This window comes from Phocoena sinus, chromosome 17 (genome assembly GCF_008692025.1).
Source record: "Phocoena sinus isolate mPhoSin1 chromosome 17, mPhoSin1.pri, whole genome shotgun sequence".
Classification (NCBI taxonomy): domain Eukaryota; kingdom Metazoa; phylum Chordata; class Mammalia; order Artiodactyla; family Phocoenidae; genus Phocoena; species Phocoena sinus.
The window spans coordinates 73,423,229-73,450,979 of NC_045779.1; the positions used below are offsets into that span (position 1 = coordinate 73,423,229).

The 27,751-nt window shown below is 42.6% G+C and overlaps 1 long non-coding RNA gene across 1 annotated transcript; it reads right to left on the minus strand.

Moving 5' to 3' along the window:
* Nucleotides 1-3,200: 3,200 nt before the first annotated feature.
* On the minus strand, nucleotides 3,201-9,087 carry LOC116742281. The gene is made up of 4 exons (XR_004346398.1): nucleotides 8,955-9,087; nucleotides 5,091-5,218; nucleotides 4,524-4,643; nucleotides 3,201-3,382 (listed from the first exon to the last, which is right to left on the minus strand). It is a non-coding gene; the product is annotated as an uncharacterized LOC116742281 (long non-coding RNA).
* Between the last annotated feature and the right edge of the window lie 18,664 nt (nucleotides 9,088-27,751).

Consider the following 27,751-nt stretch of genomic DNA (forward strand, 5'->3'; position numbering starts at 1 on the left):
TCAGGGCAGAAGGAAAGAGAGACACCAAGTATGTTCTAGGTACCGCACAGCAGATGCCTCTGGGGAGGGGGTGGGTGGGGAAGAGTTATTGACAAACCTCAGTGGCTCTGATTGATTCGCGTAGTGTTTTACTGTTTACATCTTGCATGGTTTGATTATCACACAAAAATCCTTGATAGTTAATTCCACTCAGGAGTCCCAATACACAAGGGTAATATGAAGCTCTGTTAAATTGAGTGCCTACCTAACTGCTTTCTTTCCTTCCCTCTTTTTTCATCGCATTTCCCTCTCATTTGTCCATTAGTTTATTTGTCCCTCCCTCCTCCTCTCTCTCTCTCAACCTCCTTCTCTTCCCTCCCACCCACCCTTCCTTCCTTCCTTCCTTCCTTCCTTCCTTCCTTCCTTCCTTCCTTCCTTCCTCCTTTCCTTATTGTCACTGTTGTTTTTCCCAAACAAATATTTATTGATTACCTACTAAGTACCATGAACAATGTTTGTTAGGTAATGAGGACAAACCTGAACAATGACAATGATAAAAGAAACCAACATCTGACTTTATAAATTTTGCATTTTAGTCTAGAAAAAACGTATTCAAGCAAACAGGCACGTACTTATACGTTTAAAAAGCATTGTGAACCAAAATACATGTTATGAAGGAAAAAAGAGAGGTTGAAATAGTGTCCAAAAGAATGGGTTTTACTTTGTTAAGTCTGCATAAGGAAACCTCTCCAAGAAAGTGACATTTAAACTGACACTCAAAGGAAGAAAGGGAGCCCCCCGGGACATGGCTGTAGAGGGAACAGCGTGTTCTGAACATCGGCACGTAGAGCAAGATGGTCTGAGTGAGACTGGTGCAAACAAAGACGAAAGTGGCAAACAGAAGACTGACCATCAAGTTCATAATATTATTCTGCCAATTGTAAACCCAGGTCTGTTGATGGCGCAGTCCTGGCTATTGGTTTTGTTTCAGATTAACCATCTGTTACTGAGTCTCTCCTGGACACTCAGAAGCTTTGGTATAGTCGTGAACCAACAATTCAATTTATCCTAATCTCAACTACACTGGAGGAAGAAATCCCTCAGAATTCCCTCTCTCTCTTTCACACACACACACACACACACACACACACACACACACACACACACAGGGGCGGGGAAGGGGAGAGGGGGGCAGAGAGAGAGGTAAAAAACATAGACGCGCTTACTCAGTTGGATTGTAGATGTAGCACTAATAGGTATCAGCTTAGCTAAGTCACTCATTTCGTCAGATTTCCTTGGGTAAGCATCGGTTTTACAAGAGGGTAGGTAGCAGGGAGGGCAGGAACCCTAGTCTGGAAGAGACACGTGGAGGCACGAATCGGCATGATGTGCTGAGGTGCCTGGTGTTTGCTAGAGTTTAAAGTCGCAGACGATGCACACACAGTTAGTGGCAGATGGGAGATTTGAATTCAGCTCGCTCAGTGACTCTAAGTCCAGGGACTTCGCCTCTATGGATGCTTTTCTTGTCTTCAGTTTTCTTACAGGAATGAGGATGAAAATTTATCCTCCCTTCCTCGGGAGTATGACTTGACTATCAATTCTTTTTAAAAATGTGGCTTCTCAAAAAAATAGGAAGTGCACGTATGGCTCCCATTCTATTTCTGGCTTGGGGTGCGGCACTGGATTGTCTGCTCCAAGACAAAATCTGTCCACTGAAAATCTGAACCCCGGCACGTGCTCCGCTCAAAGCGAGTCCTGTGACACCACGGGGGTCAGGGGCCAAGGTTATCAGAGAGTCTGGAACGCAAGCCCCTGCCCAGCTCTCTGGTGGCTCTCAGACCCTGGGCTCTGTTTCCTCACCTGTAAAATCCAGGTTGCTGTGAAGAATAAATAAACATTTCATAGAAGCCACTAGACTAGTGCTCGCTATGGTGTGTGTTAGCTCCTGGTATGAACAAGCTGTGGGACCTTACGGAAGTGATGTAAGGTCCCCTGGTCTTTATAAAGAGCCCAGGGTGGGCAGGGGTACAGCTCTGTCTACCACCCTGGCAGGAGGACAGGTCAGCTTTCCTCTGGGTCAGTGAGCCCAAGCTAGTTGTGTGAACTTGGGCGAATTATGTAATTACTCTCTCCTTTATTTTTCTCATCTAAATACGTGGGTGATAAAACCTCACGGTTGTTGGAGAATTCAGTAAGGTTCTGAGCAAGCGTTTATCACCGTGCCAGGCATACAGCAAGCACTGAGTAGATGTTGATGGTGATGATGGTGGTGATGATGACGACGACGACGATGATGATACCAAAAAGAGCTTAAAAGGAGCACAATTCCATTTGTTCCTCCGCCTCTTGATCACAACAGTGATGCAGCGGCAAATGGCAGGTGTGACTGTGAAGCCCAAGCAGCATGGCAGGTCCCAGGCTGAGCAGAGAGCCTCCTGCCCAGCGCAGAGCTGCTCGTGAGGCCGCTGGGAAGTGACAGGGCGTTTGCTAAGGGGGTCAACACCTGGTGACAGCTCACACATTAAGCGCCTCTCCACAGCTTGGGATGCTGTCACCTTGTGGCAGTGTTTACGAGAACAGCTATGACTGGAGAAACCGGATGACCTGAGGAATCAGGACCGAGGCTAAGAGACGCTTCACCTCCTCCACAGACTGCACCACGCACGTGAACATCGCCACTCTGGACACCTACGCTGCCTGGCTGCCGGTCACAGGTGCGTCTTTGTACGGAAGGCCAGCGAGCACTGTGCTCATCTCTGCAGCCCGTCTCTGTAGCCGTCCTGACTCAGGCCCTCCTGCCTTTGATGTGTCAGCGCCTGTACAATGTCACCCTCACCACCTGCACCAGCCTCCTATTGTTCGCGAATGATGAGGAGATAGGGGACCCCAGAGGAAAACTAAAATAGCATTTTGATGAAGGTTTGACCGAGAGACAGGAAGATTTTATAAGTCCTTATTTCATCTATGCTCCCTCTACCTACCCCTGCTGATTTTCCAAATGTATGTGCTGCCCCTCTCCCTGCTGCTGAATCTGTGCTAGCCACACTGGCCTTCTTGCTTGTTCCCCCAGCAAGCCAAGCACATTCCTGCCTCAGAGGCTTTCCACTTAGTCCTACTGCCTGAAATCCCCCCTCCCCAGATGTCCTCGTGTCCTGCTTTCTCCTTCTAGTCACTGCGTTCGGTATTACCTCATCAGTGAGCACTTACCTGACCTCCTTGCGGTATACGACAGCAGCCCCCAGGCACCGTGTTCTCTCTCCACAGGACTTACATACAGAATCATATTTACTTAGCCCTTGTTTTCTTCCACTATAGTATAACTTTGTGTAGGCAGTGACTTTGGTTTTCTCACTGCGCCTCCAGAGCCAAGATCGATTTCACAAAGTACGCGCACGCTGAATATCTGTAAAATAAGTGGATAGAATGAATGAGGGACCCTGGAGCAATGTCTTAGGGGGTTTCTCTACCTTGGGTGACATCTATATCCTGTCTACCCACCATGTGTTTTTTTAAAGCAGATCTTACTATATCAGTCCCCACTTAAGTGCCTTCAATGGCTTCTCATTACACAGGAATGATGGCAAGATTGGGGACATCAGAGTAATAGAACTGCTACTCTATAGTCTATATTTTTACCAAGTGACATAGTAGTATTCAAATCTCCTTTTACCCCATCACTCTTTTCCCTGTGAAGTCCTGAGATGGGCACACATGCAGAAGAAAACAAAGAAAATTACCCTCTGTGTTGGCCCCTGACTTCACTGCAAAAACCATCAGCAAAGGACTAATATGCAAGGCTGAACCTATGGAAAACTTCATTTTGCTAAAACTAAACATTTCTACCGAGACTAAGGCCAACTCTGCCTATTTCCCCATCTGTTTCCCAATCCCTTTTCTAACACCCAATCTGATGCCTTAGATTTTCCAACCATAATGTGAGGAAATAGGAACCCAGTGAGCACCCACCGATGTCACGGAAGAAGGAGCTAGAACCGTCAAGTGGTGATCAGTGTAGGAAGCTGCTCCTGGGTCTGACCTTTCCCCAGAACCAGCTCATGTATCCCACTTGGGGTTCGCCAAATATATGGTTCAGACTGTTGAGTACTCTAGACACTTCACTTCTAGTTAAAGTGGCCCTCCAAAAATGTCCTCAATCTTAAACCCTATGTGAATCTAAGAGGCCAGAGTTGGGGGTGGGACGTGATAAGAATGAGCGCTTTCTAGAAGTCACCATGTCTGAGTTTTTGTTTTCCTGTTAACCCACTGGTCTTGATAGTGAGGTCTCTGGTTGATTGGTCAGGGTTCGCAACAGAAGTGTGTTTTCTCATTCTCGTTCTGGAGGCTAGAAGGCTGAGATCAAGATGGTGGCAGGGTTGGTTTCTTATGAGGCCTCTTTCTCCGGTTTGTAGATGGCTGTGTTCCTCAAGTGTCTCTGTATGATCTTCCCTCTGGGTCTGTCTGTATCTTAATCTCCTCTTTATATAAAGACATCAGCAGCACTGGACTAGGGCCCCATCCCAGTGACCTGATTTAACCTTAATTACCTCTTTAAAGGCGCAGTCCTAAAAACAGTCACGTTCTGTGGTCCTGGGTGTTAGGGCTTCAACATATGAATTTGGGGGCTGGGACCCAATTCAGCCATCAAGGGATTTCCTGTGTCAGAACTGCAAGGTAAATAAGGTAATATTAGCACCACGAATGCCTGAAATGTGAACAATATTAAATCACCCATTAGTGATATTTCATAGTAAGATTAAACTCTCCAAACAGAAAAGCTCCATTCTTTTCAGAGAAGTTGAACTTTCCAAACCTCTTGTTCTTCATGTGCTCTCAGCTCCGGGTGGTAGAGTCTTACCCAGATGCCTGCGTGGAGTCTGGGCTCCATTTTCATCATCTGAAGCCATTACTACACCATTTCTACAGAAATGACGGATCCATTGATGTTCCATCATTAAAGCCTGGTTATTCCAAACTCGGGCTTCTCTGCCTCTTAAAACAGAAGTCATTTAAGATGGCAGATGAGTCCCTCCATTATCCAATCATTCCTCTCTCCACCCTTCCCTCCTTCATTCCTTATTGCTCCTTATTTTCAGGTTCTCTTTGCTTCTCACCTGGATCTTTACAGAAATCTCCTCTGTCTGCCATCACTCAGTCCATCTTTCCGGTGCAGCCAGAAGGGTCTTTCAAAAATATAGACAACATGTCCTTGCTTTAAAGACTTTCTTTAATTCTTCTTTACCTTTAGAATAAATTTCAAACATTTTACTGTAAGAGGCTCTTCATTCCCTAATGCCTGTCAATGTCTGCAGCCTCATTTCCTGCCAACCCCTCCTCAAAACACATTCCAGCAATTTTGAGCTACTTCCCTTTTCCCAAATAGTCTACATTTTCCTCCTCATGTTCCCCATTTCACTTAAGAAATTGATAATATCCCAGGTTGTTCCAAATGAAATTCTGGAAGCAATATTAGATTTCTACTTTTCTTTCTTACCCCCCTCCACATACAAGAGCTTTCTAAGACCTCTAGATTTTATCAAAAGTCTGTCTTCATGTTTTCTGCCCTCTCCCGGTTTACAACCTCGTTATTTACTTTTATGAATTGTTGAAACAAGAGCAAAGTCAGACCCCATCTTTCCATTGTTGGTATTGCCACCAGAGAAACCAGTTTATACATCTGCATTGAGTGAGTCCCCATCGCCTTTGGTTAAACACGTACTGACCTACGGTGGGGGCCTGGGGTGAGTCTAAGCAGCTGATTCTCCTAACTAGAGAACCCACTGATGCAAGTCTGGGCACTTGGGTGGACAGGTGGGGCTGGCCTGCCATAGCCTCTTTGTGTGAGCCTTGAGGAACCTACTGAGAAAGAACTCCTGCTGAAAAAAAGGCATGCAATGAACTTGATCTGGTAAGATGGCCTTAGCCATCAAAAGGAAGGCTGATTCTGAGGCCAGCATGGTGGCTGTCCGTGACCAGACCAGACCTACACCTCCTCTGTCTTCATCTCTCACCCCGCCCCCATATACACTCGGAATCACACACATACACACTCTTCATCCATGCTCTGGTGTCTTTCTGTTCTTCAAGGTCAAGTAATACTACTCTGTCTCCAATGTCGTATTATATGCAAAAAGTGCTCTCTGCAGGCCCTCTCTGCCCGTTTTCAAACCCAACTTTGCAACTGAGCCTCCATAGATTTTGCTTACCATTGAGAATCAATGTGTCCCCATTCTCTGGGGCAAGACGGATGGAAGGCAGGGAGGGAGGAAGGAACATACACTGATTATCTGTCATATATCAAATTCATTGTCTACATTATTGTATTTAATTCTCAAAAGCATGCTGTACAGCTGTAATTCTTTCCCCCATTTTCAAGGTGATCAAGCTGAGAGTGAGATATTGAATTGCTAATCTACTTACACGGCCAGTAGGTAGAAGAACAGGAATAAAATCTAGTCTTTTCACAACCAAAGCTGATGCTACTCTCTTCACATCTTGCATCCAGCTATAAGCTGGACATGAGTTTTCTCTGTTTGTGGAGAGCAGTGGAGCAGACATTGATGGTAGCTAACTCAACATCTGCTCCACACAGCCTGCTTCTCCTTTCTCCCCACAGTTCTGATTTTGCTTCAACACCTACCTCTACCCCTTCTAGTGGATGGTGACTCCATGACCAGCCCCAGAGTTTAGATTCTGATTTCCCTAAACCAGTCAGTGTATGACGTTCCCCTGTGATTGCTGGGACTCGGGGAAATGCCTTAATTATCACAAGATAACTGAAGGATATGTCCAACCACTCATGACTGAGGGAGGGATTTCTGGGCTGTCCCCCTGAACATGAACAAGGCAGCATGCATAGAAGCCATGTTACCTCTGGAAGCCCTCTTGGTTCTACAAGGGATGCCAGGATCTGATTCAGGAGGAATCTGGAGCTGAGGCTAGGAGAGAGGGGTAGAGTGAGAGAGAGAAGGAGAGACTGATCGAAGGAATCCGAGTCTATGTTACATTACGCATGTGCTTCTACTAGAGGCTGCCCAACTTCTGGGTTTCCAGTTATATGAGATAATACATTTGTTTATTGTTCATACTCACTTGAGTTTGTCCAAGATTTCTGTTATTTGCCTCAAAGGCATTATGAGTGCCATGGGTCATCATGGGTCTTATTTGTCTCTCTACTTCTCTACACACAGCCACCAGCACTGTGACAGAGGACACAGGTGCTTCTCCTAACTAGAGAACCCACCTTGTCACCTGGTTCCCTCCACCTCGTCCTCATGTCCTTTCCTAAATATCACTTCCTCAGGGAGACGTCTGCTGACATTCAGACTGGATGAGAGCCCCTGATTATACATTCTTTTCACAGTCTGTATTTTTCCTCCTTGTATTTATCAAATCTTGACTGATTATTTGCGTGATTATTTACCGTGTGGATCATTCACTAGATTATGAGCTTCCTCGAGGTGGGGCAACGTTGGTTAAGCTCTACCCTGTTTCTGTAGCACCCAGCATATTTCTGGGCACACAGAACATTTGTATATCGAGTGATGAATGAATAACTGAAGAGCCAGCCTTTAATAAATGTGTGCTAAATTGGAATTGAGATTCAATATATCTGTACATAATGTGGACTCAGCAGTGACATTGCCAATTAATATATACTGAGCACCTCGGATGTCTCCTATGAATCTAATATATTGGTTTCACTCTGGTGTCTTTGAAGGTGGTGGCTGGAGTTCATTTGAAATGGTGTATTTGCCAATTTCACTTTATTTCCTCAGCCTGGATTTCAGAGGCAAGCAGCATGCCTTTCATTTATCCAACTTACCCAGAGCCTATTCAATAGAACAATCAACTCCCAGTGTGTTCCACACTTGCTGCTTGTCAAAGCCTCTTACAGTCATGGGATGTAAGTAATCAGTGCAGTGTACTTGGCAACACGTGGACTGAGAGGTTCAGAATTTTAATTTTGTTCTTCCTTTAAGAACGAGTCTCTACCTGGGCCAGCCAGAGTGGCCTTTCTGCTTTCATCTGTTCAATGATGAGAGAGCGTGGGGTCAGCCTCTAAGTGAAGCTTCCCTCTGCACTTCCCTCGTACCCTTCCCTTCCCTTCCTTTACTTCTCACTACCAGATGTTACGATGCTCAATGATGAAACCTTTGACTTATTCACCTCGGTCCCCAGTACCCCAGACAGGGGTTACAGTTCAACTCAGTTCCATATAACAATGTTTCCTGGAGGCTTCTTATGGACCAGACACCGTGGTGGGCATGGTGAAAACACAACAGGACACATACACCCTGCAGCAGTGGTGATCAGAGAGGCTTCATGAAGGAAATGGCTGAGGGAATGAGTGAGAGTTATGCCCAAGACATTGTAGAGAACGCAAGAGATGTGTGCTGTGGTGTGAATCAAGAAATGAATTAGATGGATGAAAGGACAGAGGATTGGGGAATATTAAAGTACTTTGAACAAAAATGAGTCATCTGTCAAGTCACAGCATATGTCATATTTAAAAGAAACACCAGTCTGACATCTAAAAAGATATAGAAGTAATTAAGAATTTACCAGGTCTCTTAGTATAATGGAAAAGGAAGATCTGGCATAATCTTATATACAGTCTACCTATCTTGTCAAAATCCAGCATATAGTACGGTTATGATGCCCACTCAAGCCCTGCATTCTCAATCTAACCAAATATGTTTTTGTCTTTTCTCTGTTGCTCCCAAACTCTCCTTGGCCTCTGTCTGTTGTGGCCCTCATGTATCCCCTCCCCCTTCCCATAAATCCTGGATTAATTTGTTTCTTCCAGGAGTGGCTTGATGGTCTTTCTCATTAAACAAATGTAACCCTTTCTATTAGCTTCTGAAATATTTGTTCTTTATGTATTTTTTGACAGCATAATAAAAGACCTCTGTATCTAACTGGCAAACAGAGTATTCTTCAAAAAGATGGAAAAGAACAAAAGACGACTTGGTTACCTTTTGTCCCAGTGATGCTAGAGATGATTAGGTTTGGAGCCCGAAATTCAGTTTCTCTTAACTCAGTAGTTAATTGCTATGTCATCTGGTACCAGTTATTTTTGGTTTCCTTTAGATCTCATTTTTCTCATCTGAAAAATGGAACAGTGGGAAATGGCGTTGGGAGTAGTCCAGAATATGTCAAAAGTTCTTTCCTAATTCTTCTATTTGTTACTTGCAAAAGGTAAGTTAAAGTTGGAGATTCATAATGAAGAGTTCTAAGCCGAAAATCACCCTTTCAGATGATGACCTTGACGGCATCAACCGGAATCTGAAAAGGAGTGATTGGATAAATAGTTCTCTCGTTACCCAACAAAGGGTTGCCTCCAGCGCACCCAGCTCCTGTGCTCCAGAGGTGATGACAACAGCACTGAAATCCCCTGCAGACGGGAAATGCATCGGTAACGAGAAGGGGTGGGCGTCACAATACGGTTTCCAGTCTCTGGAAAATACAGCTGGAGAGAATTGAGGTATTTGAAAGAGCATTTCATCTGGACTCAGGCAGACCTGGCTTGATTCCCACATCAGCTGGTTATTAGCTGTGTATCCTTGGGCAAGTTACTAAGCTTCTCTGAGGCCAAATATCCTCTCTGTAAAAGGAGAACAGTTGCTTGCCTCATGGTATCTTTACAAGCATTAAACAAGGTAACTTGGTTGGATATCCTGCTACGATACCTGGCTTATGAGTAGGTAGTTAAGTATGAACAGAATGGCAGCAGATTGAAGTTACTTTAGTCTCAGTTTCATATAGGTCCTAATATAATAGATGTTAACTTTAAAAGGAGAAGCAAGAGAGGACTGTGCTGTGCCTATAAAAGAAGGGAGCAGAACGTGGCCCTCGCTCTAGCCCGGAGTTCACCAGCTTTTTCTGTGAAGCACATGATGGTAAATGGCGTAGGTCTGTGGACCACCTGGACTCTGGTGCATCTATTCAGCTCCACTGTTGAAAAGCAGACACAGCCTCAGACAATACATCAATATGAATGAGCCCGGCTGTGTTGCAATAAAACTTTATTACAACAGGTAGCGGGCAGGATTTGGCTGGAAGGCCATAATTTACTGACCCCTGCTCTGAACTATGAAAGATGTTGGAGCAGCTGAAAAAATGGTGGTGGTTAGAAGAGGGTTTTGGGATGAGGCCTCTCATCTACCTTAATATCTCACTCCATCCTCTCCACAACCAGGCTCAGTGTGGGTGGCGTGGGAAGCGTTCTCCTTCCACCTCAGGTGAAAGAGGGGGTTTGAAGGGATCACTCAGAGAAGGGCTGTCAGTGAACTAGTGTCTGACTCACACCTGAGACTTTTAAATGACAAGGGACTAGCTGACTCACGGCTCTAGGGAAGGAGAAAGTGGCTGAATTGGGACTGACGACTGACTTGAACTCTCAGAATTTCTAAAGACAAAGATTATGTCGTGGTCTCCCTTAGAGCCACGTGGGCTCCTTGCAGGAGAGTTGCCTTAGATCTTGCTTGAGCGGGGCGAGTGCACTTGCGTAGAAGGAAACCAGAGGCATGCCACAGGTGGCTTAAGACTAAAAGAGAAGCCCTGTGTGATCACCTGAAATAGAGACGCATTGATGGACCTGGAGGGAAGGGCAAGGAGGGAAGGGAAAGCCACAGAGAAGGAGGAGCTTATCTGAGAAATTCACAGCTGGTTCCTGAGAGAGAGGTGTGCTTAAACACTCGCCAACCCCAAGGAGGACCTCAGTCCTCCCTCCAGAGTTCAGTCAAGTGAGACATTTCCTACCTTTTTCCTCCTCTCCTTCTCCCCCATCCCTATTCCTGAGCCCTGGAGGGGTCTGGACTCAGGACTAGGAAGGTAGGATAATAAAAGAGCAATGTGGAGAAAGGAAAAGGGAGTCAACCATGAATCTTCCCCAAGTACAGGCGGCCAGCTGGCAGTAAGTCAGTTCCAGGAAAGAGAAGTATTAGCTACAACTTGAATGAAATTTAAAGTCTTGATTATTTCACTGGAACAGACAAGTTGCTTCTTGATTACCTGTATGTTCATTACTCATACATGACCAGAAGGAGTGTAAGATTGAGCCTAAATGTAATCCAGGAGCACAGAGTAACCTCTGTAACCTCACAGAGTATATGCAGAGAGACAACAGAAGACTAATAATAAAGTTATGTCATGATTTATCCCACAAGTACGTTTTTTCAGTGAAATGCATACAAATTTTAGTATCCTCTTCATATCCAAGAATGTACAACTTAGTCAGAACTGAGCCAGTAACTCTATACTGCATCATGGGTATTGAACTTTCATCCACGGAAAGAAGCATTTCAATGGAAATCTCCATTCCTCAAACACCATTATTAGATTATAAAAGCAGACTGTCAAACAGATTGGGAATCTAAGCTTAAGGATAAAACTTAGTTCCTTACCTTCAACACAGTAAATTTCCACGCTCTGCACTGAATCTATAAATGTACATTATGGTACATTAACATCTTAGAATGGCAGTATTATGGTACTGTAAAATCACAGAAGTCTTATTTCTTAGAATAGAGTTTATTAGAAACATAACCTCAAGATGCCCTAGAATCTCAGTTTAAAGCCTCTTAAGATCTTAGCATCATAGAAGCTTAGAAAAGTAGTCTTAGATTTAAAGTACCTTAGGATAATATATAGAATCCCAGGAATTTAGAATTGTAGCTTCTTAGAATCACAACACATAATATCTTTTAGGTCTTATAATCTAGGGATCATAGACTTGTTAAAGGTCAGAATCCTAGCACGTTAAAGACCTGAATAATAGAATTTTTGAGAAATGCAATTCAAACTTGGTGGGATCTTAAGTGTTTCCTATTTTAACTTCTAAGGTTAACAGAGATTCTTTTATGAGGGCGTTTCTCAAATAGCATTGCAATTGACATTTTGGACTAGATAATTCTTTGTTAGGGTGGGAAGGAGGGGTTACCGTCCTGTGCACCATAGTATGTTTAGCAGCACTTCTAGCCTTTACCCAGCAGTTTGCTGTAGCACCGCCTCCGTCGTAACAATGAAAATTATCTTCATCCACTGCCAAGTGTCCCAAGCACTGCTTTATAACACCTGCTGGATGACCGTCCCTGAGGGAGGGAATTATCTTCTGAGGACTTCCCCAGCACTTAACATTTAGTGTGTACTCTCTGCTAGGTCTGATCTCATTTGAACCTCACAGTTATTATCTTTCCACTTTACAAGCAAGAAGGCAAAGGTTTAGAGAAGTTGAGTTCCTGGGAGTCACACAGCTGATAAGGGGCTGGGGAAGGATTTGAAGTCACATATTGGACATTTCTCTAAATGCTGAGACTTCCCCACCTTTAGTGTTGGCAGTTCTCACTGTAGGAAAGCATTTCTTTTGTTGAACTGATTCCTACTTCTTTTTCCGGTCTTATTCATAATATAATTATCATGTGGTTACGGATTTTCTACTAAAGGGCAATATTGTCAAAGAGTCAGACTGTAGAGGCAGACGCTCTTGAGTCCAACCTGAGATCCACAACATGTCATCAGTGTGATCTCGGAAGGTCTTCACATTTTCTGCCTCTGTTTCTTCAAGCGGTATTTGGGTTCTCTACTGCTGTGTGCAAACTCTTCCAAAACTGTTGTCTTAAATCAACATCTATTTTAATATATTGCATAATTTTGTGGGTCAGAAACATAGGCAGAACTTGGCTTGAGTTATACTTCTGTTTCCACATGGTGTCAAAGGAGGTCACTTGATGGTATTCAGTTGGCAGATGGCTGGTCCTGAGGATCCCAGACGAGTTTGCTGGCGTGTCTGGCACTTTGGCAGGAGTAACGAGGAGGCTGGGTGTATATGGAACTGTTGACCGGAAGGAAGGCACCAGTCTCCCGGCACGGCGGTCTCGGAGTGGTCAGAGCACCTTGTGTGTCACTTCTCTATCGGCCAACACAGTCAGAGCCCACCCAGATTTGAGGGAAAGAGACACAGACCCTACCTCACCTTGGAAGGACTGTCTGAATTCACAGCCATGTTTAAAAACCACTGCACTTGTAAAAAGAGACAAGAATAATTCTTATCTCATTGAGTTGTGTGAGTCTTAGAAAAGCTATACTGTAAAATGCTCAGCATATAATGAATAATCTAACACGTGAGCTGTTTTTATTTACACGTGGCCTCTAATTACAGGATTATCTCTGTGCTTGCAAAATCACCGAATCCTTCTCCCTTTCCCAGAGCAGTGGAAACCTCGAGTGTTGCGTGTGAGCCAGGGCGCTTAAGGACACCGAGTTAATTTAGACACAGCTCCCGCGACAGGGGCTGTGAGATAAAAACATTTCCATTTTAGAGGGCGAAAGAGCTGCTTCCATAAGTGATTGAGGCAGAAGGGCTGGCCTGGATTTATTCATGTCCGTATTGGAAGTGACGGCACACGTGTGCTGCCCTTACGTAGCTACTGTGCTGGGTACAAGCAACAAATACACTTACGAGGCGAAATAATAAATCATTAGCAACTGTGAGCCTCTCCTTGCGATGAACCATAAGGGGGGAGGATCGCCCAAGCAATTCAAACTCAATTACTCTGCTCACAGGGTGTTTGAAATGGAAACAAATGAAGAAGGCAACCTCAGAGGCAGGGGGCATTCATCAGTGCAGCTGAATGGGCCACTGGTTAGATTTTGTTAAATGAAAACAGGAGGAAAAATAATAAGAGGAACCCCTCACATTTGTAGAGCGTATCTGAGTTAGCAAATTGATTTGCTGTCCGTCATCCCCTTGAGCTGTCCTGGAAGGCTCAAATGGCTAACTCCATTTTACCAGTGAGGTGACTGAAGTTTATATGCAACAGTGGCCTTGCCCAGCATTACAGGCTACCAACTCCCAATCCCTCGGGTCCTTGCCTGGGCTTATTTCCAGTGTTCTGGGGTGGGTAGGATATAGTTACAGAGCAGGTGAGGCATTTCGTCTGCTGGAGACTCTTCTCTTCTCTTTCATCCAAGTGCCCTCTATTCTGCAGGGTCTCTTGAGGCCTGGGTCTGGAGGAGGGTTATTCCCCTGCAGTTGTGGCCCGTGGAGTTCCAGAGCTTATGACACAGTGACCGTGTTATTTGTTAGGACTGCCATAACACGGTACCAAAGACTGTGTGGCGGAAACAACGGGGGTTTATTTTCTCACAGCTCTGGAGGGCTGGAATTCCAAGACCAAGGTGTCGGCGGCGTTGGTTCTGCAGCCTCTCTCCTTGGCTTGTGAACGACCATCTTTCTGTGGCTTCACATGGTCTCCCCTCTGTGTTGTCTGTGTTCTCATCACTTCCTATAAGGACACTGGTCACAGTAGATTACAGCCTTCCTTAATGACCTCATTTTAACTTAATCACCTCTTCAAAGACGCTGTCTCCAAATACAGTCACGTTATGAGGTACTAGAGGTTAGGACGTCAACATATGAATTTTGTGGGACACAATTCAGCCTATAACAGTGACCTTCAGAGTGGACTTCCCCACCTGTCTCCACACCCATCTGAGCACATTCATTCATGTGTTGGGTACTGGTCCTAAAGTGATCAGTGTCTGCGTTAGGTAGGGCCTCACAGACAGCAGGGTACAATGAAACCACTAGCTCCACTTTAGAATCTCACTATGTGAATAATAGGCAGCTCTTTTTTTCCAGTTTGTAAACCAGACTTTAGAATTTACACCTCTAAAATGATATAGTAGGAAAAGTCTATTCAATACACAGTGAGAGAATGGCTCAGCTTCTGCTCTTCTTTTCATAGAGGAGAACAATCTAATTATGAGGACAGTCTCAGAGAGCACAGAGCCTAGGGTCCCAGAGACAGTAATCACTCCTTCTGCAAGGCTAGCTCAGAGGTGTCAGTTGTAACTGCTTCAGACCTACTTGTGACCAGAGGTCACCTGAAGAGACACAACGGGACAAATCCAGTGTGACTCTGATTGCGTCTTAGGATCAGGTGTTAGAAAAATCCTTGGTCAGTATCTGAGTTAAGCTCAAGTCTACAGGAGGGCTCTCTTTGGTTGACTTCAGCCCTCAGTGACAAGAAATGGAAATTGTGGACCACAGGCCTTATCTGAGACCACATCTAGAAGGGAATCAAGAAACAGTCATTGAAGGCAGAAGAGAAGGGACTTGTGAAACCAAGTCAAAGGCAACTCCATTGTTTGGCTTGAACGATTGATACCTTACTGAAATGAGATGAGAGATGAGAGGAGAGAGGGTTTTAGAGAGGGGAAGATTAAGAATGGTATTCAGGTCTTTGAGTTACTCATTAGACATCCATATAGAGATGCCTCATGGACAGTTGGGTCTAAGAGTCCGGACTTCTAGGGAGAGGTCAGAGCTGGAAGCTCTAGATTAGGGAACCACTGGTGTCACAATGGTGCTTAAAGCCGTGGGCTGCTGAGATTATCTGAGGAGAGTGTACGGAAAGATTGAAAAATGTAGGATGTCCAGATCCTATGCTGACACTCTCACAAGCAGAGCTGGGATGGAGAAAGAACCAGTGAAGAGGCTGAATAAAAAGTGACCAGAAATACGATATGTAAACAGGAGAGGGTGGAGCTCCGGAAGTAACAACACAAAAGAGTGTTTTGCGGCAGAAGGAGGATTTACTATATTTAATGCTGCCATAACCTAATAAAAGAACAGAAAAGCAATTGCTGGGTTTAGCAAAACAGAGGACATTGTGTCCTTGATAAGAACAGATTTAGTGGAGAAGTAGAGGCAAAATCCTGAATGACGTTACTTGAAAGGAGAAGGGAGGTAAGCAAGTAGAAATGGGGACTATGGTTGATGCTTTCAGTACTAATTTTGAGTGAATGGGACTCACTTCAAGTAACTATGAACTTGGCCGCTGCAGCATCACACTGCCATTTCGCAGCTTTGCGTCCAAGGAGGGGTGGCACTAGCCCTTAATTAATGTTCCCAGCTCCAATTCAAAACCTCCTCGCTGGGACCCCACCTTGGGTTAATGAATCACGGCCCAGGACTCTCAAAGAACGTGGCCGCTTCCAGATACATCTCCATTTGGGATGGACAGAAAAGATGCAGGTAGGCAAGAGGAAGAGGGTTGTTCCCAAAATGGGGAGGAACGGTGCTGGTAGACAAAGCATAATATAAGTTAGCTCATTGCATCTACATGGCAGCCGTGTGAGGCAGACAGAGGTGTCACTCCCAGCGTACAAAGGATGGAGACTCGGGCTCCTCCAGCTCATCAGTACAGAGTGTGAATTCACACTCACATCTAACGGGCTCCCAAGAGCTTGCGCTAATTCCAAATAATTATATGATGCCATGCAGTGAAAGTCAACACTTAAATACTGAAGCAGTAGAAGCAGCTGTTTCTGGAAACTCTCCTGGCCCCTTTATGGTCGTGCCACGTGGGCACTACCTACTCTGCCACACATAAAGGCCACCTAAGGGTCAGAAGAAGTGACATTCTTTTCTAGGAATATCAGAAGAGTTCTTTGGGTCCCTGGATTCTCATACGCCTCTACTAAAAATGCTAAACCTTGAGAAGTGATTTTTGGCTTAGAGAAACTTTTTTCAGCTTCTGTTGGGTTGGCCATTCTCCCCTTCTGTTAATTTAGCAAACAGCATAAGACGATAAGTCTTCCTGACTCAGTCAGGCGTAGGTTCTTCTCTACGCATTGGCGGGAAAAGGGAAAAGGGAAAAACCTGTTGGTAGGTTCTGGTTCATTATTAAGTGTCTGTGAGTATCTATGTGTGTGGCTGTGTGTGTGGGGTCTGTTTCTTTAGGCAGCAATATTATAATGCAATCATTTGCACACAAGAATAAACCTTTGACAGTGGCAGTATTATTTTAAAAAGGACCATAATGACAAAAGTGATTATGTGTTATTCGGAGCCAATTTATTTTTATGTAACATAATAAAATGCGGACTCGATTTTGATAACCTACTCCCTTACATGTGCAGAATTGCTAAAATGTCAGGCCTTCTTTTGTGTTTGTCCTACCCTGGTAATTTAAGGTAATGCTGATTTCTGTGGGTAGACTGGTAGGGGTGAAACAATTATAAATGTGTTGGATTTGTTTCTTACTTAGTAAACGTTCAGCCTTCTGGGCTACAGTATAGTTGAGCTAAACCCTCTAATTCTCTATGGAAGGCTAACTCTTTTTCCAACACCAACCTGTATTTTGGTTCTTGAATAATGGGATTGGTCAGACCAAGTGCTGGGCTTTTACAGTGACTGCTGTGCTCGTGCATGGTTGTCTCTGGTCAGTAATGGCATGAAGAAAGCCTAGTGTAGCACAAAGAAGATAGAGTTTGGATTCCAAGTTTGGAGTAAATCAGGGCTGCTGCTGTGACTTACTAGATCTTTGATTCGGGGCAGATCATGGCCAATTTTGGACAAGTTTTCTTATTGCTAAAGCTGGAATGATAGTACATAGGTTTAAGGGTCATTGCAAACTTTAAATAAATTGTGATACACAGTTATTCACAATAGCCAACATACAGAAACAATCCAAGTGTCCATCAATGGATAAATGGGTAAAGAGGATGTGATATATATTATATATATATACTTATATATGTATATATGTGTGTGTGTGTGTGTGTTTCTACATCCATCCCAATATCATGGATCTATTCCCCAAATTAGGCATTTCATTCTGGCTCTTGAGGCACTGACTCATACTTTAAAAATAAACCTCCATCACTCATCTCTTTCCCAGGATGTGCCTTCTCATCAAAACTTTCCCGATCAGCTTCTGCTCATCACTTGGCTTGCCAGGGGCACAAGAAATGATAATATGATAACCTAACTACTATGTTCTCATTAGAACCAACAAGAGATAGGTAAATAAAGATCGTTCATTGACCTGTAAATCTGATTTTCAAGATGACCTTGAAAACTGTCAACCCAGATCTTCAGTCTCTCTTAATGTGAAGAATCGGTTTCTGGCCGCTTGCTTTTAAACTACTACTTGCTTTTAATCTACTTTGTGATTATAGCCATTTACATAGGTGCATAGTTTACAAATGAGAGAGTGTTCCATTACCCGGTCATTTGGTTCCCATTTACTTAGGAAATTCTGGACTAAGTTTTCCTGTCATTTCTACGGGCCTGATTAAATGCCTTTATATTCATTATACACATCTGTACACTAAGGATAGAATAAATAGCACTAAGTTTGTATTAAGGAGACCTTCATTCAAATCCTGGCTCTCACATCTGCTTGTGTGTGATCTTAATCGGGACATTTCGTATCTCTAAAATTGTGTTAACTGGCAATGAGCAGGTTGAGAGAATTCAGTGAGATGATTGACACGAAGGTGACTAAGAATGGCCAGCACAAAGCAGCTATTAATAAATACAAATTGAACTTGAAACTCAGGTTTATCTCTCTTCGTTCCCACTCCCTGTTCTACTAATATGCTCACGATTTAAGGCAATGCCCTGTGTCATCATTTTGGTTTATATATCCTATGGGTCAAACAAAGTACTGACCCATAATAACTGACTTTAAAAAAATCTAGTGTTTTAAGTCTAAGGTCTGAGTTGGACTGGAAGACAAATGTCTGTGTTCAGATATCATTGCTGCCCATTCATTGCCTTGGACGAATTATCTGCAGGCCATGAAGGATCTCTGAATACAAGTCTTTCAGAGTTCAGAATATGCAACCGTCATTTCCTGTATTTTGTAAATGGTGAACTTGTTTCTTTTCATCGTAAGGCTGCTTCTCTAGATATTCCACAGGTGGGATGTGGTGTAACATTAACAGTGGTCTCCGGTTCTGGTAGACCATTAGAACTTTTTGAGAATAACCTTTTTTAAGCAAATATTTTCTGGATCTATTTCCCATAATTACAAATATAACTCCTTACGTACGGGTTGGAACTGAGAACCCACTGTTGGCAGTGCTCTCTCCGGGTGACGTGGATGTTGGTTAAGTTTGAAAATTGCTTAGTCAAGTGACCTTTATGATTTTCTACTGAATACGCAAGCTTGAACAGCTATTCCTCAGCTTCCTCCATCTTCAAGCTGCCAATAAACCCACCCCTTTTTACTTTCAGCAGAAAATCTTACCTTTACTTAACTGAGAAAATTAGGTCCATCTCAAAAGAACTATTCCATCTTTCTTCCACCAAACTGACAGCATGTACCGATATGGTCTCACCTCCCTCCTGCTGCAAGGATGCTCTGTACCTACGTTGTCTGTTTCGCTCCCTCAGATGCTGCACGTATGACTATCCCTTCTTCCAAAACAACAAATCCTTTTTTTCTTCTGGATCAATTCTTCTCACATACGAATATACTGTGATATCTTTTATCTTAAAAAATTTTAAAATAAACCTTGTTAGACCCCTTATTACTCATTTTCAGTTTCTTTTTATAGCAAAACTACTAACATTTAAAATATGTCAATTACTTTTGATTATCCTATACCTTCTGTTCTTTCCTCAAATCTTCCTCACTTGGCTTTTATAGTCTAGAATTTCTATAATTATGCTCCAAAGACCTCTAAAGACCTCCATCCTACCAGTTCTCTCATTCTCAGCTTTTAGGCTGTCAGATGTCTCAGCAGTACATGATATCAGAGGACTTTCCTTCTATTTGAAACATTTTTTTCCCATTGATTTTCTGAGATGCCGCACCTTCTGGATTTCCTTCCATTTTATTGGCCAGTCCTGCTCAGCCTCTCTTTTGTCTCCTATTGTGATTCCAAACACACCACATAACAGCTCCATGTGATGGCTTAACCATTTTCTAACATCCTTTGCTCTTATATTTGGCCCAAATTCTCATGGGTTCTCAGGTCCTGAATAGCCCTACCTATCAGACAGACAAACACGTTCTTTGCAATAGGTCAATAAGAGTGGAAGATACTGGGTTATGGGCCAAGACTGAGTGTTGGGAGGAGATAATAATTCCACAAACATCTATGAATCCATAGACTGTCTGAAGCTGACATTCCAAAGTTTCCCTTATCATTGTTTTTCTTTATTAAAGAAACAAATATAAGCTTTAGACGCATGCAGTCAGGCCACTCTTTTCCCTCCCAAATGTCTATTTTATACATCTTTTAATGCAGGAGAGGTGGGATTTCCTTGTGGAAGTCGTACAGAGAATGGCGGAAAACCCAACCCATTTCCACTACTGGGGCTCAGACATACAGAGATCTACCTGGAAGACTTGGAGCAGACGAGAAAGCCTGAGAAGTGATTTACCCTGAGGAGCACTGAGGCGATCAGATTGGCACCAGAGATTCAGAGAGGAAAGCTGGGACCAGAAGAGGAGTTGGTGCTGGTATTGAAGTCTTCTCCAGGCTAGCACAAGAGATGATGATTGTCCCAGAGGAGAAATAAGAGGAATATGCAAATCAAAGTCAATCACTTATTTATTCAGTCAACAGACGTACACTAGGAATTGCAAGGTGGGCTTCCCTGGTGGCGCAGTGGTTGAGCGTCCGCCTGCCGATGCAGGGGACACGGGTTCCTGCCCCGGTCCGGGAAGATCCCACATGCCGCGGAGCGGCTGGGCCCGTGAGCCATGGCCGCTGAGCCTGCGCGTCCGGAGCCTGTGCTCCGCAATGGGAGAGGCCACAACAGTGAGAGGCCTGCGTACTACATAAAAAACCAAAAAACCAAAAAAACAAAGAATTGCAAGGTGCACTTGGAGTATGTCAATGAATAAAACAAATAAAATTCTTGTCCTCATGCAGCTTATATTGTAGCAAAAGAAGACAGACATATGACACATAATAATTAGGTAAATTATTTATTATACAGTGATAAATGATATGGATTTTCTTTTTCAAACAGAATAGCATAAGGAGAATGGGGGCAAGTTGCAGTTTTCTTTTTTTTTTTTCTTAAACATCTTTTTGGAGTATAATTGCTTTACAATGGTGTGTTAGTTTCTGCTTCATAACAAAGTGAATCAGCTATACATATATATATATATCCCCATATCTCCTCCCTCTATGTCTCCCTCCCACCCTCCCTATCCCACCCCTCCAGGTGGTCACAAAGCACCGATCTGATCTCCCTGTTCTATGTGGCTGCTTCCCACTAGCTATCTAGTTTACATTTTGTAGTGTATATATGTCCATGCCACTCTCTCACTTCGTCCCAGATTACCCTTCCCCCGCCCTGCGTCCTCAAGTCCATTCTCTATGTCTGCGTCATTATTCCCGTCCTGCCCCTATGTTCTTCAGAACCATTTTTTTTTTACATTCCATGTATACGTGTTAGCATATGGTATTTGTTTTCCTCTTTCTGACTTACTTCACTCAGTATGACAGACTCTAGGTCCATCCACCTCACTACAAATAACTCAATTTCGTTTCTTTTTATGGCTGAGTAATATTCCACTGTATATATTTGCCACATCTTCTTTATCCGTTCATCTGTCAATGGACACTTAGGTTGCTTCCATGTCCTGGCTACTGTAAATAGAGCTGCAATGAACATTGTGGTACATAACTCTTTTTGAATTATGGTTTTCTCAGGGTATATGACCAGTAATGAGATTGCTGGGTCGTATGGTAGTTCTATGTTTAGTTTTTTCAGGAAACTCCATACTGTTCTCCATAGTGGCTGTGTCAATTTACATTCCCACCAACAGTGCAAAAGGGTTCCCTTTTCTCCACACCCTCTCCAGTATTTATTGTTCATAGATTTTTTGATGATGGCCATTCTGACTGGTGTGAGATGATATCTCATTGTAGTTTTCACTTGCATTTCTCTAATGATTAGTGATGTTGAGCATGCTTTCATGTGTTTGTTGGCAATCTGTATATCTTCTTTGGAGAAATGTCTATTTAGGTCTTCTGCCCATTTTTGGATTGGGTTTTTGTTTTTTTGATATTGAGCTGCATGAGCTGCTTGTATACTTTGGAGATTAATCCTTTGTCAGTTGCTTCATTTGCAAGTATTTTCTCCCATTCTGAGGGTCGTCTTTTTGTCTTATGTTTTCCTTTGCTCTGAAAAGCTTTTAAGTTTCATTAGGTCCCATTTGTTTATTTTTGTTTTCATTTCCATTTCTCTAGGAGGTGGGTCAAAAAGGATCTTGTTGTGATTTATGTCATAGAGTGTTCTGCCTATGTTTTCCTCTAAGAGTTTGATAGTGTCTGGCCTTACATTTAGGTCTTTAATCCATTTTGAGTTTATTTTTCTGTGTGGTGTTAGGGAGTGTTCTAATTTCATTCTTTTACATGTAGCTGTCCAGTTTTCCCAGCACCACTATTGAAGAAGCTGTCTTTTCCCCATTGTATATTCTTGTCTCCTTTATCAAAAATAAGGTGACCATATGTGTGTGGGTTTATCTCTGGGCTTTCTATCCTGTTCCATTGATCTATATTTCTGTTTTTGTGCCAGTACCATACCGTCTTGATTACTGTAGTTTTGTAGTATAGTCTGAAGACGGGGAGCCTGATTCCTCCAGCTTCGTTTTTCTTTCTCAAGATTGCTTTGGCTATTCGGGATCTTTTGTGTTTCCATACAGATTGTGAAATTTTTTGTTCTAGTTTTGTGGAAAATGCCACTGGTAGTTTGATACGGATTGCATTGAATCTGTAGATTGATTTGGGTAGTATAGTCATTTTCATAATGTTAATTCTTCCAATCCAAGAACATGGTATATCTCTCCATCTGTTTCTATCATCTTTAATTTCTTTCATCAGTGTCTTATAGTTTTCTGCATACACGTCTTTTGTCTCCTTAGGTAGGTTTATTCCTAGGTATTTTATTCTTTTTGTTGCAATGGTAAATGGGAGTGTTTCTTTAATTTCTCTTTCAGATTTTTCATCATTACTGTATAGGAATGCAAGAGATTTCTGTGCATTAATTTTGTATCCTGCAACTTTACCAAATTCATTGATTAGCTCTAGTAGTTTTCTGGTAGCATCTTTAGGATTGTCTGTGTATACTCTCATGTCATCTGCAAACGTGACAGCTTTACTTCTTCTCTTCCGATTTGGATTCCTTTTATGTCTTTTTCCTCTCTGATTGCTGTGGCTAAAACTTCCAAAACTATGTTGAATAAGAGCGGTGAGAGTGGACAACCTTGTCTTGTTCCTGAGCTTAGAGGAAATGGTTTCAGTTTTTCACCATTGAGAACAATGTTGGCTGTGGGTTTGTCATATATGGCCTTTATTATGTTGAGGTAAGTTCCCTCTATGCCTACTTTCTGGAGGGTTTTTATCACAAATGGATGTTGAATTTTGTTGAAAGCTTTTTCTGCTTCTATTGAGATAATCATATGGTTTTTTTCTCCTTCAATTTGTTAATATGGTTTGTCACATTGATTGATTTGCGTATATGGAAGAATCCTTGCATTCCTGGGATAAACACCACTTGATCCAGGTTGCAGTTTTAAATAAGATAATAAGATGGGCCTTCATGTTAGTAATCTTTGAGATATTACCTCATCATTCAGGTCTAGGGAACAAGGGAAGACTTGTTTTGCTACAAGCATAAACTTTTTCACATAGGCTTTAAGGGAGGATCAAATATCTCTCTCCAATATTCCAAGACAAGGATGGTTAAGTGAAGATATACACCTAGACTCAGCGATATCCTGAGGAGCAACCAAACTTGCTGTGGGACCAGTTGAAGAGAATTCTCCCCGGAGGAGAAGGAACTGTCCCCTCTGTCTTGCAGCGTTCTGTTTATTTGTTATGACACATGCGGAGTGAAAGCGTCAGTGGCCTAAGTTATCAGCTGGGAAGTAAGGGGAAGTCTTAGCTTGTCAAGGTAGCAGGATAAATGCGATTCCAGCTTGAGTTCAGCAACTCCATCTCTGGCTTAGAAGAGAATTCACTCAGCACAACAACTGGAGTTGGATCAGCAAACCCAGCTCTTAGCACATCCTCAGAAGATGACAGCCATATCAATGCTTTTGGGAAACGATAGGGAGTGGGGGCATATATGCTATTTTCTCTCTAGAGAATATCAAGTAAGGGGGAGAACAGGTTCATGAAGACTCTGAATAGTGTGAATTTGATCTGGCTAAAATTGTGTTTAACTTTAATATAATTTTTTTCTCAAGGTCTGATGTGGCTTAATGACACCTTGTTTATGGATACATAAATACACACACAAAACAGAAGTAACATGCTTCTTCGGGCTCTGGATTTAAATATCTGGAAAGAATTCCTAGGGATATATTTATCATTTAACAAATTATATACTGAGTAGCTTCTATATGCCACTGAGGTTTAAGAAAAGTTTATCATTTTTAGTGTTTCAGCACCCAAGATTCTTCTAACATCGCGCAGCTTTGCTTTTGGAAAACAGCGTTTCTCCAACTATGTGTAGTCTTGGTGACAGAAGAATGTCTACCTTTCCCTGTCCATGTCTTTGGGAGACAGCCCCCTTCTCCTCACACTGGTGAAGCCAAAACTCTGCTGTGACGGTGACCCCGTGTCACTTAAAATGATGTTCTCTCCAGAGTGTTAGAAATTCAAGCTACTGATGGACGGACATAGGGACTTACGCAGTGACAGCAACAGTGTAGACACTTCCTGCTTCACAACCAACTCTGCGGTTCCCAAGAACCCACTCTGTACACTTTTGTTCCTCTAGCTCCTAAACACCTTGGGGAGGTATGGACACCTGCCTACAAGGGGCTCAAAGGCTTTGCCTAGTGTTGTCTAATTTTCATCATCCGGTAGCATGTTCTCAAAATATTTATTCAGTAATTATTTTAAGGACCTACTTAGTGTCAAGCAATGTGTCAGGCCCTATTGGATGCATTGAACCTCTTACGGCATCACTTCCCACCCTCGGGAAGCATACAGTCTAAGCAGAGAGATTATATATTTGCAAAAACAATAACCATAACAGTCACATGTTAAAAAAAAAAAAGGTGCTTAGGAACAGGAGAAAGTACTGTGGAAAGCCATAGGCATAAATAAAATGTCCAGATATGAGGGTCAGGGGAAACTGCGGTGTAGGTTTTTGAGATGCAAGTGGAGTGATTTCATCTTGTGACACTGGGAGCAGGTGCCACAAGCGACAAGAGGAAGACAGGCCATATTTTACTGGCATGTCAGGCCACCACTCTTGGGAACACGAGCATTGTTCTCTGCACGCAGTGTTGTTTTTCAATCGAGGGCCTTGAGAAAAGCTTTCCTATAACTTTAACTGGATCATAATATATATTGTTTCTAAAGTCACAAAGGCTGTCCCTTATTTTAAAACTTATAGCAGTACCTTGAAAGTAAATCCAAGAGTAACACAAGGTTGTAACTTTTCCAAAAGGCATAGATTCAGGCAGCCAAAGTAAGTGATTAGTTAAAACAATCAGGCAAAATAAAGAAAAGCTCCTGACTCTCTCTAAAGAGGAGGGTCCTTTATACAGGGAGGTAAATACAGAGCACCAAATTTAACTACCACGGAAGACACCTGGAACCAAAGTTTAGAAGGATGTTATGGGAAATGTTGAATTAACTTTAAGAACTTGAAGTTGGATCTATTCTCCCAAGGCATATAACTTTTTTGCTCTCTTTATTTTGGGGAAAACAGAAACAATTAATATTCCACGACTGTGGGCTATTTTTCTTACATAAGTCATATTAAGATATGGGTGCCATTGCCTAGAAGATAAATTATACACTTCACAGTAAGAGAAGATAACGGGTAATGTTTGCAACATATCTATGGATGTACTTTCTACGCCAGAAATTAGATTTGCCTGTTTCAATTAGAGGGTATAGAAAAATCTATCACTTAGTGTTCAAGATGGTAAAAGAACTATGAATAGAGGTTTCTGTGGTACATCATTTCTGCTCCCTATGAGGAAAGGAAGCCATCAGAATGGTTTCCCTTTTGTAGGCAGTTGCTTATTTGAACCCATGGAGTTTGGATGACGGTTATAGGCAAATGCTTTAATATTCATTCATTTATACAAGTAGGTAAAGCCAGGCAAGGACCTGGTACATCTCCCATGTTTAAAATAATTTCCTCTTTGCCAGAGTGATGAACTGGATGTAGGCAATATCTGAGCGTCGCTTAGCAGTATGTTGCATAAAGCAAAGGAACAGTAACCACCATCTGACTGCTTCTTATACCTTAGCATCCCATGACTCTCCCTCATTACATTTAAAATAATTTTTTTTAATGAGGCCTTATCCAGAGAAGGAGGTCTTCTCTACTTTAGGGAAGGTTCTGTAGTTATCAGCTCTTGTGTCAAGGTGGTGGGACAGGGTTCTGTAGAATCACATGGATTCTTCTCCAACATCCTGAGCAATGGTTTGCCCTCAGTGAAGTTCTACAGGTGAGTTCAGGGTGACTCAGGAGGGCGTGAACAGCACAGCACCTATTCAGAAAAGCCAAGGTCACTTGCACAAAGGATCCTCTCTAGCAGTAAGTCATTCATGAATATGCACTGGGCAGGGTGTCTCCTGAGGTCCTTCTTCTGTGTAGGACCTTAGTCCATTCTGCTTGTAAATAACAAACCCAATGAGAAGTTGTCTTGTGGTGTGTCATAATCTTCCCTTTATTTTCTTTCTGGATGAAATAATGGGATTGCCAATCTGTGAACTGAATAATTGAAGAACGTTGGCAGCTCATGAGTCACAGAAAACCCCCCTTTAGAAATGATTCTTTAGGGTTAACAATAGAGGCTTTCACTTCTTCCTCATCACCTGTCCTCCCATTGAACTGGGAACTTTGGGGAAATTCCCTGAGGCCCTGCTCCCTTGGGGGGGTCCTAAACCAATCAGAGACTACCTCTTTTCTAGACATCAGAATGAAAAAAGGTTATTGTTCTATTATTATTATTATTTTTTAATTTAATTGATACTTTTTTTTTTTTTTGCGGTACGCCGGCCTATCACTGTTGTGGCCTCTCCCGTTGTGGAGCACAGGCTACGGACGCGCAGGCTCACGGGCCCAGCCGCTCCGCGGCATGTGGGATCTTCCCGGACAGGGGCACGAACCCCTATCCCCTGCATTGGCAGGTGGACGCTCAACCACTGCGCCACCAGGGAAGCCCTATTGTTCTATTATTGAAAAGCAGATAACTTCAAATACTTATGATTATCCTTTGTAGAAAATACTATAAATATCTCTCCAACCACAGACTAGAGACCATAATCTAAGTTTTTGGAATATAAGGGGAGGCTAGCTTTTCAGAGAGAGGAAAAATCAAGCAGAAATAATAGTAATTTACACCTCTACAGGAATTATAGTTCACACTGTGATGTCACACGTATTTTTTGATCTTTCTCACCAGTACTGGGTAAGGCAATCCAAGATTATTGTTTCAGTTTTACTGCTACAACTCAGAGAGGTTAACAGATTTCTATAAGGTCACATAGTCAGTTGGCAGTGAAACTAGAACAGAAGAAAAACATCTTCTGGTCTGAAACCCTGTGATTTTCCTACTATTGCCCCAAAATAGTGAAAGAAGTGGAACACTGTTTTGTTTTTACTGTTGTTCTGTGTGTGCCATCGTGAAAAAAGAGAGTTTGGATATTTTCTAAGGAATTCAATATTACTTAGAGGTAATTTATATGCTGGGTAGGTTTTTGAGTTTTGATATCAGAATTCTTGGATTTAAATTTCAAATTCTATTATTCATTAGCTATGCAAACTTGAGCAATTAAAAAAATTCATTATCTTTATTTACCTTAGCTATAAAATGAGAATAACCATAGTACCTACCTCATAGGACCATTGTACATTCAATTAAATAAAAATACATATAAGACACACAGCAGTCTTGAGTAAAAGGTGACAGAGGGGTAATGGTAATGGTGGTAGTTTTGATGGTAATGGTGGTGGTGGTGGTGGTGGTGGTGATGGTGG